At 29.6% G+C, this 13,651-nt stretch overlaps 1 protein-coding gene across 2 annotated transcripts in view; it reads right to left on the bottom strand.

Annotated features, from left to right (window-relative positions):
* Fur2 (furin-like protease 2) overlaps positions 1 to 13,651 on the bottom strand; it is a 496,857-nt gene that overhangs the window by 252,767 nt on the left and 230,439 nt on the right. The gene's annotated exons all lie outside the window — the stretch shown is intronic.

Below are 13,651 nucleotides of genomic sequence, written 5' to 3'. Positions count from 1 at the left end.
AATGTTTAAAATATCAATATAAACTTTTTTTAAAGTTACAGTAGGGTCTATATATACATATAAAAATCGTTAATAAAAAATTAAAAAAAAACATACGTTTTCATGTGTTTCTGAAACTAAGTTTTTAAAAAGATCTGTATTTACTATATTTCAAGTTACAGTAGGGTCTAGATATATAAAAACCAATAATAAATTAAGAAATATTTCTAAAAATTCCATTCCGTAAAAATTAAAAAAAAGTATTTCGGCGGGTGCTGGCGGCTACAATTTTTCTACAAAGACATTCCCTAAAAGTTTCTTTAAATGATGTACATAGTCATTGGACGGGCTTCGACGGTCTTTTTTTGGCAAGCTATATAACATTCTTAGAAAAAAAAAATCATTATATTTGAGAACCAAGTTTAAAGGACTATAACAGGAAAATGGAAAGGCCCATAAATATAAGATATACATTTAATAAAAGCCTATATCAATGTTTATCTATGTTTTGAAGTATGAATTTCTATATTTTAAAACCATTGAGATATGTATATCTAATTTAGTAAAGCAGTAAAATATTAAAAAAAAATAACGAAAATATGATTCAAAATTTGTTGAACTTCTGGCGCTTCTGTCGAGAAAACGAAATGTCCAATTGAAAACCCCATTTATATTGGAGGAGAGCAGATTGTCGGCTTCCGAAAAAACATAGTTTTTCCAAATTCTGAAGATACCGATTTTCATAATTTTGTCCACCTAGATTTTGATTTGGAACCACAGTGTACTGGAGGCAAACATACAGCTATAGAAAAGTTAGTTGTTAAAAAAATACAAATAAATTAACCAAATATGAAAATTTCTTATAAAAATCTTAATTTGAGAAAGCTAAAAAAAGAATTAAGCGAAATACGCCCGTCATTAACATGATTCCCATTTACATACTCAGTCATACTGAAAATTTGAGCAAAATCGGATAACGTTTAGAAGTTGTTAAGAAACGTTTTTTTTTTAAATAATTCGGTATCTTGGGAATTATAGGAGATATTGTAAGGAAATTTAAAAAGGATGGAGCTGTGGTATTTTTGAGTTGCTTCAGTTTTGTTCAGCTTCGTTGGCAAAATGGGAACCAGTGAGTGGCCCCTCAAAATTTATCTCTTCGGGTCTCACAATAAAAAAATCACCAAAAATTCATTTATGATCAGAATGAGCTGAAATCTAAAATAAAAATAGTCCTTGAGAAGGTTTATAAAAATGCGGTCGCATTTTTAGTTTAAGAGATATTTAGGTTAATTTTTTTTATAATTTTGATTGCGCATTTTTTGCTTTTTAGATATGACGGAGGGTCGAAATTTTTTTTTAAAATATCTGATATATTTGGGATACAATTCTGAAGAAAATGAAAACAACTTGATATGATTTTGATCGCTCATTTTTTGTTTTTGGAGGGTCGAATTTTTTTTTTTAAATTTCAGGTATATTTGCGATACAATTCTGAAGAAAATTATAACAACTTGATGTGAGTTATATCATTATCGTTAAAAGTTACACGAATTCAAAGTTGGAACATGTAAAAAAGGCCGTATTTTTTTTCAAAAAAGTCCCCATATATTTTCTTTTATAGAAACAAATTTTCTTCGGGACTGTATACAATTTGTACATGGTCCGTAAAGACAAATTAATGCATAAGCAAGTAAAATAAGATTTAGCTCATCCAAGCGTATATAGCCCCCTTCAGCACTATCCAAAGATGGTCTACTTTGAAAAAAATTTGGAGTTTGAGTAAAAAATTTTAAAAACGCAAAGCACCGATCTCCAAAAAGGCTCCACATTTATATAGCCCTATAAATACTTAAATATGTGAAAAGTTTATTTTACTATAACATTGTAAATAACATCACAGTAAGCTCGTTTTTAAAAAAAATCTGTTCTTGGAACACATTTTCCCCGTTTTAGGAATTTCGGTTTTTGAAAATAACAAATGTCAAAAATTTGTATGCCATTAATTTAAGAACATTTGTATCTATATTAGTTCCAAATTTCATTATGATATCTTTAACCCTTAATATTTTACATTAATTAAAATTTTATATTTTTCTTCATGGCAAATCACCTTATTCTAATTTATTTAGTTTTGAAGTTAACTGACAACCGAAAAATTTATAAAATTATTTCATTTTAATAAAATATTATTCCTCAAGCCCTAAGGTTTTCAACAATACAAAATACTTATATAAACAGCTTATAGTTACTCTTCAAAAGCTTACTAAACCTAACCCCTTTCAAAAATTTTAAAGTTTTTTCATAACTAAATTTCCTTGGAATCCTCTAATTTCAAAAAAGTCCCTTTAGTAAACTATAATAAATAGTACAGTTAAAATTTTCATTTTCAATCCTCATTTAGCGTTTATTAGAATCAAGAAATTTTTGGAAATTTGATTTAAAAAAATATTGAAAATATTAATTTTGCCAACCAAATGCACAATGCACTGTTTTTGAAAAAAAATATGTTAAATTGTTTCTTGTTTGTTGTCTCAGATTTTGGTGCATACATTTTAAACCGTTTTTGCTGATTTTCAACACAAAAGTTCATAGGACAGTGATAAATATTTTTTCAATAATCTCCTTTATTTCGATTGAGTAGTTTTGATATGAGCGTGATTTACACTGACGTGCAGACGGACGTAGCCAAATAGTGTAAATATTTTAATAAGAATCAAAAACATTGATTAGTCTTCTGTGTTGTACACAGAATGATAAAGTTAAACTTTTAGTAGTTTGATGATGTAGGGTGTAACAACTAATTTGATACGAAGGACCAATAATAGTGGCCACTTTGTATAAACTAAATATGTAGTTACATTATAATCTTATTTCCAAATTACTTTACTGTTTATTTCTTTTCAAATTCATTTTTTTTAATCTTTTAAATATTTAGCATTTGTATAATTTTAACTTCTATTTGAACATTTTTGGAATAATCTAAACCGCACTAAAGTTTATGTTCAAAAAAAAAAAAAAAATATGAATAAAAATACTTAAACTTTTACAATTGCATAAACATTATCTGCTGGTAGACATATTTAACTGTAAGCATACATACGCAATTTTAAGCATTTACACATACTCAGGCCACAGAAAATTTAAATATACAGGCATGTGTGTATGTAAATGCATTAGGGTCGCCCTTATTTTTACCCTACTTTTTCGAATTTCAATGCTGCTATAAATTTAAAATTACAAACATGTAAATTTTTAACTCAAAGCAGAAATCTGAAATGAAATACTAGAAAATATGCTACGAAATTTATTTTTAAGAAATTAAATTTCCTCCAATTTAAATCGGTTCCCACGCCAACTGATAATAGTTTGGATTTTCGCTCTAGCAAAAAGGTAAGGGGTAATATTGGTCGTAGACCTAAAACGTATATATATTCTGGATCCTGGTAAAATTCTACGACACACAGTGGCGCTATTTCAGTTTTTACGTTGTAAAAATCATAACTTTTGAACCAAATGAGATAATAAAAAAATTTAAAACACATATGATAGATAACACGGTGCTACGATGGAAAAAAAACTTGGAAACGAAGCTGGATCATTAGATAGAGGAATAATCAAAGAATTTATTTTGAAAATACAGCAAATATAGAAATATAGAGTTTTCTTTTTATTTTCCATCAAAGTTGAGAAATATTAAAATAATAGATAGTTGGTAAAATCGATTTACCAGGACAAAGAGACAAAGCAAACAGTACAACTTTTTGCTTTTTCTTTTCCTAATAAACAGATCTATCAACAGAATCAAAAACAATGACGATCCATTACCTAGTTTTCGAGATATTGTATCTGAAAGCGGAAAAAATACCTAAAAAAGTCTGTTTTTTTGAACACTGAAAATTAGTCTACTTCTGAAACAAAAATGCGATTTTAATAATGGTAGCATATTTAAAATTGTTCGACAATCTATATATATAAAAATTAAATGATCACATACATGGATGATGCCTGATTTTTTTTATTCGATTCTAAATTTTCAGGAGATGGTTTGTAAAGAAAAAAAAATTCCGGGTAAAAATCGTAAACTTTTTTTTTTGAGTCCAGTCAACTGTAATAAAAAAAGCCCCCTAAAGTATGCAGTACAAATTTAGATTTGCAAATAAATAAGAACAGTCAGGTGTATGTGTGTTGGAGAAACTTGAAGAACTAACATTAGTAAATAGCTACCGGGCGTTCAACTAGTTTCCTGTAAAAAAAACTTTATTCAATATTTTTAGGGGCACATGAAATTTTTGTAACCTCACTTGCGCCACTGTGTTACGATCTAGCTATGTTCGTCTTTCTATCCGTCTGTTGAAGGCACAATAGATCTTCGATGGAAGGACCTAGAAAGCTAAAATTTTTCCCAAATATTATTTGTTGCTCAGAAATGTTTAGTATTGAAAATGGGCCAAATCGGTCAATTAAAACCTAAATTATTTGCATAAAAATGGCCAAATAAGTGCCACCCTAATATGAATGCTTATGTTTGTTCACACACATGTATTTTATGTAATATTTACATATGTCCTTTATGTTTAAATGCATGAGAGTAAGTGAGTTTCAGTGTGTGTGTATATATCTATATGTTTATTCAATTGTAACAATTTGCATTAGTGCTTGCAACAACAACAAAAAAAATGCACATTAAAATTTTAAGTAGTTACAGATAGAAAATACTCATATGCTCTCACACACATTTACTCTGATGACATTCCCTTATGTATGTGTAAGTAAAGTATAAAAAAAACTGTTTGAAATAAAAACCATTGCAATCATAGAATTTTATCATATGTTGGTGAACAAACTCAAACACACTTTCGCATGCAATTGCAAGAGGACGGAGATGAAGCAAACTGGAAGCTGTTGTTTCAAACTATTAATTATAACCTTTTTTTGAAAAGCTAAAAGGAAGTTTGAGGTCTCTAATAATCTGTCATTGTCTAACGCTTTGGCTTTGTATCTTTCATTCAGTGAAATTTCGGAAGGATCAAAATCAGCGATTTTTCACTAACTTGAATTGAGTTCTTTCGGTTTTCAATACTATTGAAAACCTGTAGACATGTGATATTATAAGCTTTTGATTGAGTTATAAGAATGTATAGTTTCCAATTTGTTCGCGAGCGAATATAATTTCAAATTTCTAAACGAATAATTGTCATTTGTTCGCGAGTTCAAAAACAAAATCCCTAGAAACAATATAAATTCCTGACATTATCTTCATCCGTAAGATTAAAACTCGTAATAAATATAATAATAATTTAACTAATCTCTGTCCTTTCTGCACACACATTCAACCACTAAAAACCACAATTGCAGAAAATTTACATTTAAAAAAGTGTATATTTGTATTTGTAGTAGCAAATATACAGGAAATGCAAATATTGTGGTTCAGTTTTATTCTCATTTAATTCTTTTTTTTCACAATTTTTGCAAGAAATAAAACGATTTTTTTTATACATGGTTTTTAAATAGCAAAAAAAAAAACAGAAAATAAAACTTACAATGGATTCCGATAATGTCATATAATTTTATTGAAAGTTGTAAACTACTTTTTAGTCGAGAATGTTGCAACTGTTCATACACAAGTACATATTTTCGGTATCAATAATAACTGCTGCTACTAAATTGTACTCTGAAAGTTGATAATAATAAAGTGGTAAGAGAGTAGTAAGTTTTAGTAGTTTTGTTATAGCAGTAGTTAAGCATTTTATATTTAAGTTATTGTGGTTTTGTTTGTTGTGGCATTTTGTAAATTTTTTGTTAAAAAAAAACCATACGATTTTGAAAATAATTGAGGAATTTTATTATAAAATCACGTATTTAAATTCTTTTAAGAATTTAATAAAGACGCGATTAAGCACAGTAAAATGTAATTAACAAAATATGAAAGCTGCTTTACAGCACACATATTTGGCCATTTAAAATATAATTTACAATTGCAATAAATCTGGAAATTGTAAACCACTAAAATGATCGAATCTTATTCTTCAACAAATTATACTTGAAAATAAAAATTTTAAATATTTTTAGGTAAACAAAATCTAAAATTTTTTTTTTCAAAATTTAAAAAAAAATATTTTTTCAAAATTTAAAAAAAAAAATTTTTTTAAAATTTAAATTTTTTTTTTTTAATTTCTTTCCAATTTTTTTTAATTTATTTTTTGAAAAAAAAATTTTCGGTGAAAAAAAAAAAATCGGGATAAAACATATTTTTCTTTGAAATATCAATCAGCACAGAAAAAAAAAATTCATAATTGGAATGAATTTTGTAATAAATATTAATCGAACTTGACTTTTTTCCCAAACTTATTTCATTCAAAATACAGTGCCGAACTTAAGTATTGGCACAGGATGTTCATTGTACTTTAAGGTCGATTTAAAGGCCATATTATTGACATTTTTAATAAAAAAATATATTTATCAGATAGTTTGATGAATTTCCTACAAAATACCACCAACTTTATTTCAAAAATTTTGCAATATTATTTACTAATAATAAATAGACGAAAAATTCCCCACTTCCGTCGAACAAAACTATTGGCACACTTAACCAGATTCTTCAAATTTTATCAATCTATCCACTTTTTGTTCATAGAAAATGCCATTTTATCTTCTTTTATTTAACAGTTTTCGTTTCTAAAACTGTTAATGTCAATTTGTAAAAAAATTGCACAATAATTATCAATTTTGCTGAAAATAGCTAACAAAAAAAAAGGAAACAACAGAATCTGAGCGCAAAATCATTTTTCACTTGCGCAATCAAGGAAAATCGTATGCTGAGATTGTAGAGATTATGGAAAGGAGCCGTTTTACAATTCGGAGTATCGTGCAACGTTTTAAGGGAGCATTAACAATTGAAAGTGCTAAACATACAGGTCGTCCTAGATCCTTAAGTGAGCTTAAATGCAGCCATATAATCAAAAAGGACATGTTATGTCCAAAAATATCTTTAACAGAGGTTGCTGCAGAGATTAAAGAGTTTGGGAAAGAAGTTCACGCAGCAATAGCCAGAAGAGTGCTCCAGAAGACAAACTATAGTTGTCGTATTGCTAGACGTAAACCATTTATTTCATCTGTGAACCAAAAGAAGCGTTTAGAATATTCCGTTTAGGAATTTACGTAAGCCACATGATTTTTAGCAACAAGTGCTACTCTCTGATGAAAGCAAAATTAATAATTTTCGCTCTGATGGCCGTCAAACGGTATGGAGAAAACCAAATAAACAGCTGGAAAAACAAAATATTGCTTCAACAGTAAAACATGGTGCTGGAGAGGTAATTGTATGGGGTTGTATGTCCGCTGCAGGGGTTGGAGAGCTGGTGTTCATTGACGAAATAATGGACAAAGTGAAATATATGGATACACCTCAGAAAAAGTGCAGAAAAGTTAATTTTACCATTTTCTTTCACTTTTCAAAATGACAATGACCCCAAAAATTCGGCCTATACTGGACGTATGTGGCTTTCATACAATATTTCGCATGCCCTACCACACCCTCCACAATCTCCGGATCTCAACCCAATGGAGCATCTGTGGGAAGAGCTAGATAAGCGAGTGAAAACGGAATTAGTTGAAGAATGGCAAAGTATTGGGTCAGATATCACAAACAAGATGATGGATTCCTGCCTAAGCTACTCGAGGCAGTTATAAAGCAAAAATCACTTGCAACTATATACTAAATTTTGCAATGTTGCTTCCTCAATCAAATGTTTTTTTAGCTTTTAATGAAGTGTGCCAATAATTTTGTTCATTGAAATGAAGTATTTTTTATGTTGCTTTGTTATTAATAAATAGTGGTATTAAATTGTTGAAATGAAGTTGGTTATATTTTATAGGAAATTCAACAGTCTATCTGGTAAATATATTTTTTTATTAAAAATCTCTACAATACTGCCTCTAAATAGACCTTAAAGTACAATGAGCATCCTGTGCCAATACTTAAGTTCGGCACTGTAAGAACATGTTCATAAATATTATAAAATTTTACATGACGGAAATTTTTGCTTTTTTTACTTAATTTTTTTAATAAATTGCATTATAATTGTATTATATACTGAATTAGTGCAAGAATATTTGCATAATAGCCATATATTGGCCAATATTTTAAGATAAAAAGGAGAATATCTGAAACATAAAAATTATCATTAAACATAATAAAACATTCATAAATATAAAAGCATTTCATCGTCTTAAATCAATTTAATCATTTTCGCGCTTTTTATATCATTTTGTAGCTGAAAATCATAAAAAAACTAAAAATTTTCCATGAAAAATTTCAAACATTTTTGAACAACATAAAAATAAAAATGAAATTGAAATTATATTTTTCAAGCCTTCTAGATTTTATTTCAAAACATAAAATATTAAAAAAATCATACTATTTAAGAAATTATTTATAAATGTTATGAATTGAAATCAATGAATTCGAATCATAATATTTATGTTGAAACTTTTTTCTGTGAGTAGACATTTTGAATTTTTCCTTATATCTCAGCCATTTGGACCGATTTTCTCAATTTTAAATATCAACCAAACTGGGTCTACAGAGGATATATTGATGTATGAATTATGAATGTAAGGCCTACAGAATGTTAATTTCAACATATAAATAATTTTTTTTTTCCAAATATTTTAAAATTTTTTATTTTTTTTAATTTATTTGTGAACATATTTTTCTTTGAAATAACTATCATTAGTTATTCATATTGTCTCTCTTAATGCATTTGTAAACAAGATATAGATCAAAACAAGTAAGAAAGTATGGTCGGGCTTGATAATACCCTACACTAAGTAAAAGAGCAAAAACATTTTTCTTTTAAAATTTCAATAATTTTAGTGAGTAATTTTCGGAAGTGGGCCTTATATTCGAGCTATGATCAATTATGGATCGATCACCATGAAATTAGGTCGTGTGATTTACGTCTATATGAAAGTTAACTGTGTTAAATTTTGTGTGTATACCAACATTTTTAAGCGATGTATGCATGTTAAAGTGATTTTCGGAAGCGAGTATATGGGAGATATGACTAAGTATGGACCGATCGTAACAAAAATTGGTGACATGAATTTTGTATATATAAAACTTATTCGGAGCGGAATTTGTGGAGATACATATATAAATTAAACATTTATGACTGATAAAGTCAAATTTCGGAAGGACATTTGTATGGGGGCTATGTGAAATAATGGACCGATTTCAGCCAGTTTCAATATGCTTGGTGCTTGGACCGAAAAAATAATATAAACCAAATCTCTGCGCACAATGTTTACATGGACAGCCAGCCAGCCAACCGACCAGCCAGACGGACGGACAGACATCGTTTAATCGACTCAGAAAGTGATTCTAAGCCGATCGGTATAATTTAAGGTGGTTGTTAGACTCATATTTTTGGGCGTTACAAACATCTGCACAAACGCATTATACCCTCCCCACTATGGTGGTGTAGGGTATAAATAGGTAAAAAAAAAACGATCTTGTCCTAATTTTTTCCATATGTTTCAGCCATGTGTGGGCCGATTTCCCTATTTTAAATAGCAACCGAATCGGGTCTATAAACGATATCGTCTCCTCAATAAAACTATAGTGTATACACCATTATTTTTTTTATTGCATAATAAGAATCTACATAACTAATTCTATATGTGGTCAAAATTTGATGAGATTCTTCTTCCACAAAGTGCGTCAAAAGATGAATTGAAATATTACTTTTGTTCTAGATGTCTACTTACACAAAAATTTTAAACTCAATTATTACGAAATGGCAAAAAATTATACACTATTGTTTTATTAAGGGGACGATATATTGATGTATGAATAATTATTTGGGGGTTTGAAAGTTATTTGGGGGCTTCGGAGAATATATATACGGGCTATCCAAGAATATATATAATAAAGGAAAATTGTAGAAAATACAAACTTGCCATTCATGGTGAAGGGTATAAAGAAGTGTTGCTGATGAACACCGATTGTTCACCGAAGCTTATGGTGAATGTGTTTCATCAGCTTTAACGTGCCGGTGGGGATTTTGACAAGGAAGACAAATGTCGCCCATACCAGCCAAAAGAGCTTGAAGACCAAGAATTGGAGGCAAGAAGATTGATGTAAAACTCAACAAGAGCTAGCAAAATCATTGTAAGCTACTCAAGCTATGCAAAACTTTTGCGAGTATCGGGATTCATTCAAAATCAGGGAAATTGGGTACCATACTAATTGAAGCCGAGAGTCCCAGAAAGAGGATTCTGCATGTCCGAAATTATGCTTGAACACTAAAAAAGAAAATAATTTTGCACCGAATAATTACTTGCGAATAAAAATGTATCCATTACGATAACTCGAAGAGTAAAAGATCGTATGTGAAGTATGGCCAACCAGCCGAATCGACAACAAAGTCAAATATCCATTGCGCTAAGGTAATGTTTTGTGTTTGGTGGGAGCAAAAGGGTCCTATCTATTATGTGCTGTTGAAGTCTGTCCAGAGCAGACCACGGAAACTGTACATAGAGAAAACAGATTCGTGATAGCCACCGAATTTGTTGCCAATCGAATGATTCGGTTGCACACATAGCATTTTTCAGTTCTAACAACAGAAAGTCAGTTGATAAAGAAGAATTTCAGTTGAGGCAACCAAACTTTAGTTACGCATTCCAAAATATTGTAGCCACAACTGTAAGATTTGATAAAGAAGAATTTCAGTTGAGGCAACCAAACTTTAGTTACGCATTCCAAAATATTGTAGCCACAACTGTAAGATTCGGTCACTAAGATAGAATCATTCGATTAGCACCAAATTCGGTTGCTATCACGAATCTGTTTTTTCTGTGTACCAAACGAAACTTATTCGTTTTAAGCGAGACTTTGCAGGAAAACGCCCAAAATATGCGACCAGACATGAAACTGTAATATTCCATCATGACATTTGCTAGGCCACATGTTGCAATACCTGTTAAAAAGTATTTAGAAAGAGGAGTTTTGGAAGTTTTGACTCACCCGCCTTATAGCCCAGACCTTGTCTGGTCCGACTACTATTTGTTTTGGTCGACGCAGAACGCCCGCTCTGGGATACGCTTCACTTTGGAACAGAGTATCCGATATTGGCTTGATTCGTTCTTGAACTCAAAAGATGAGCAGCTCTATTGGCTCGGATTCCATACATTGATAGAAAAATGGGAAAAGTTCATAGCTAACAATGGCCAATACTTTAAGTGAATTCATATTGTTCAAGTGTTTCAAAATAAAAGCTAATAATCTGATAAAATCCCGCATTTTTAAGTGATACACCCAATAATTTAAACCAAATACACTTCCAGTTCAAGTAAACTGAGCAAACTCTTAAAGTAATTCGATTTTACAAATTTAGTTTAGTTTTGAGATAACGGAGAACAATTTTAGACCTTGCGAACGTCTAAAATTCTAAAAGTACAAAAGAAGGTTCAAGTGCACACATATGATTGGGGAAATGCAATTGCTTCAACAACGTGTCACTTTTCGTTGCGGAAGTTGAGTTGGCGGCTTGACTGGAACATACTTCTTTGAAAATGAGGTTAGCCAAGCAGTGACTTTAACCTGTGCTTAAAATCTCGATATTATAAAAGAGTTATGTCTGCCAAAATGGGATGATATTGATTTGGGATCTTCAACAAACTGTCACATAATAAATTTTATAAAAAACTAAAGTAGACTTTATTTGCTAAATTCTTGGTTGATGTTAGATATCTGTGGGTTTCTTTAAACGCATGCCAAACACACACCATTATGAATATATTTCTATTTTGTAAGGAAATTTCAAACGAAAAAAACAAATTAATATAAACCCTTATCATCATAGTAAAAAAAAAACTAATTAAAACTTTTTTGGAAACTAATAATGATCAAATAAAATTTGGCCTTCAGTCTAAACCATTCATTAATGGACAATATTCTTAAAATAAATATGCCAAATTTAGCAAATTAATTACTACTCCCACAAACTGTCAAATCACAAATTCATCCATCATTTGTTAATGAAATTACTACCCAGTAATACAAAATTTGAGAGTGGCAAAATTCGTTTAATACAAATCTTTATTTTCACTTCAATAACATTCAATTCCAACTCATATTTCAATGACCAAACACTTCAACTTCAATGATAAAGCTATTTTCAGCTACAACAATTATCTTTAAAACAATACCGCATTGTTTCACTTATTTCAAGTTCATATCAGACATCACATCATATCGCAAATCAAAAAACACTAAAGAAAAACATTATTTAAGTATTTCCGCATGTATTTGAGTAACTACTTAATAAGTAAAAGATGGTAAGTAAATAATTTTATGGAAACTTTTAGTCAATTAAAAGAATTTGTTTCTAAATAAAATAACTCTTGTGTAGACGTCAAAGGCATTAAACAATGCAAAGCAAATAAAACAATAGCATTTTTTTGTTTCAGAAAAAAAAAAATAGAATTTTCTAGGCTGTAAAATAGAAACTAAAAGAAAACATACAAATAGCAAAAGAAGATAAAGGAAATGGCAATTAAAGGGGTAGTCACAGTTCTAGATAAGTACTTGAGGTTTGATTCTTTAACACATACAAAGAAAATTTCCAAAATAATAAACTTTTAGGAAACTTTGACTAAACCCAATATTCTGAACTTTATGACAAAAAATCAAAAAAAAAAGAAATGTGCCACTTTTAGAATGAGCTTTAGTCAATGTCTAAAATTGTTACAAAGGATCTTTTGCAAATTCGTATGGCTTCAATATAAAAACTAACAGATTTTTGGCTCTTCTGAAAAGTTGTTAAAAAGCACAAGCATATATTCTGGATCGTTATAGATGTGGAGTCGATATAGCCATGTTCGTCTCTCCGTCTGTATGTTGAAATCTACTTTTCGTAGCCCCCAAATAACGTTCATATAATTCATACATCAATATATCCGCAATAGTCACGGTTCGGTTGGTATTTAAATTCGGGAAAATCGGCCCACAAATGGCTGAGATATAAGCAAATTCACGACCACCTCGAATTTTGACCACATTTTGATCTATATCTGAATTATTAAGTCATTAATATATATCTATAATATGGATATCTAATGATAGATATTTGAAAGACCTTTCCAACGACATACAACGCCATAGTAATTAGGCCATATAATGGGTAAAAATCGGGAAAACTATTTTTTAATATTTTGTTTTTTTTGTTACCAAAAAAATATTTTGAATAATTTTTGGTGAAAAATGGTGTTACAAGAATTTGTACACTCTTTATCCACAGTACTGTGACTATCCCTAGTTTCAGGAAAACCCATAATGAAAACTATTGCAGAACAACAAAAAAAACGCAAAATATTCATCCTTTAAACTCACATGAAAACCTAGAAAAACAGACAAATTGCTGAAGCTAATAAAGTGAGAGAGAAAGGAAAATAACTGAAATAGAAAATCTAAAACTAAAAGAAACTTTTAGGTTTTCCTTTACTTAAGGAGTGAGATCGAAAAATTCTTAACATACATATATGTTTATAAAAAAGAAACCACTAAACTTACAGCTTTAATTTTTTTTTTATTTGATTGAAATTATTATTACAATTTACAAACCCTTCCATTAACGTTTTTATAGTGCTTTCTGTCACTTTGCTCGAACAT

Source organism: Calliphora vicina, chromosome 4 (assembly GCF_958450345.1).
Source record: "Calliphora vicina chromosome 4, idCalVici1.1, whole genome shotgun sequence".
Classification (NCBI taxonomy): domain Eukaryota; kingdom Metazoa; phylum Arthropoda; class Insecta; order Diptera; family Calliphoridae; genus Calliphora; species Calliphora vicina.
The sequence above is the reverse complement of the archived record's forward strand: the minus strand, read 5'-3'. Positions and strand labels throughout refer to the sequence as shown.